The sequence below is a fragment of the Mastomys coucha genome, unplaced genomic scaffold (genome assembly GCF_008632895.1).
Source record: "Mastomys coucha isolate ucsf_1 unplaced genomic scaffold, UCSF_Mcou_1 pScaffold4, whole genome shotgun sequence".
NCBI classification, from domain to species: domain Eukaryota; kingdom Metazoa; phylum Chordata; class Mammalia; order Rodentia; family Muridae; genus Mastomys; species Mastomys coucha.
Genome location: NW_022196910.1, coordinates 21313493 through 21314391, shown reverse-complemented (window position 1 = coordinate 21314391; position 899 = coordinate 21313493).

Below are 899 nucleotides of genomic sequence, written 5' to 3'. Positions count from 1 at the left end.
CTACAAAATCCGTGTGGTCTTGGGACCTCTGACAAGAGGCCAATGGGTGCTCACCCTTATTCTCGGGCATTCCAGCAGACTGGCCGAAGGGGTGGCCACTAAGAGACGTTTTCAAGGGCTCTTTTTCCCACCCTTCAGAGTGCCATCTCCAACCGTTTTAGAAAAGAACTTGTTTTGCAAGAACGTAAAGTGTCCCAGAGAACTGTTTACCCATACCAGGGCTTGCTGTTTGCTTAAGACAGCCAGATGGACGGTGCCTCTTGACTCACGGCCACATCCCCACAGATTTGACCTCATTTCATGGACACTATTAAAAGATTATCCTATTATTGAGATTTTCCATTGCATCAAATATTAAACATTAGCAACATTCCTCTGCAGGGAAAATGATGTCAGAAGAGGGCACAGACTGTGTTGACCTCAGGCACATCACGAGGATAGATATGTGGACATTGCTGGCTGACTAAGCCCAGTGGTATAGTCAAGAAAGCTCTAGGGGCGTAAACTCTCCCAGCAGCCCTGAAGGATGTGCTCAGCTTCATGTGCTACCATAGATGGAAGTTTTATTGGACTCTCCTGATTCAGTATCCAGGTGATTATTTTGTAAAATGCTCAGAAGAGAACAAACATACAGAACAGGGGCAATGATGGGGGAATTGGATGGAGTGGGGAGCAAGACAAGAGTTCTTTTCCCCTTGCTTCTCTAAGACTGTATTCTCACCTGACTTCACCAAAGTGACTGACTCCCACTTGGGACCAAAGGATGCTTGGAGGATGTTGGATGTGGCAGAGGAGAGACCACAAGTGATTTCAGAATCAAGATACTAAGACATCCTTGTATTAAAGATTTCTTCTTAAAAGTAATTTATTTGCCGGGCAGTGGTGGTGCACACCTTTAA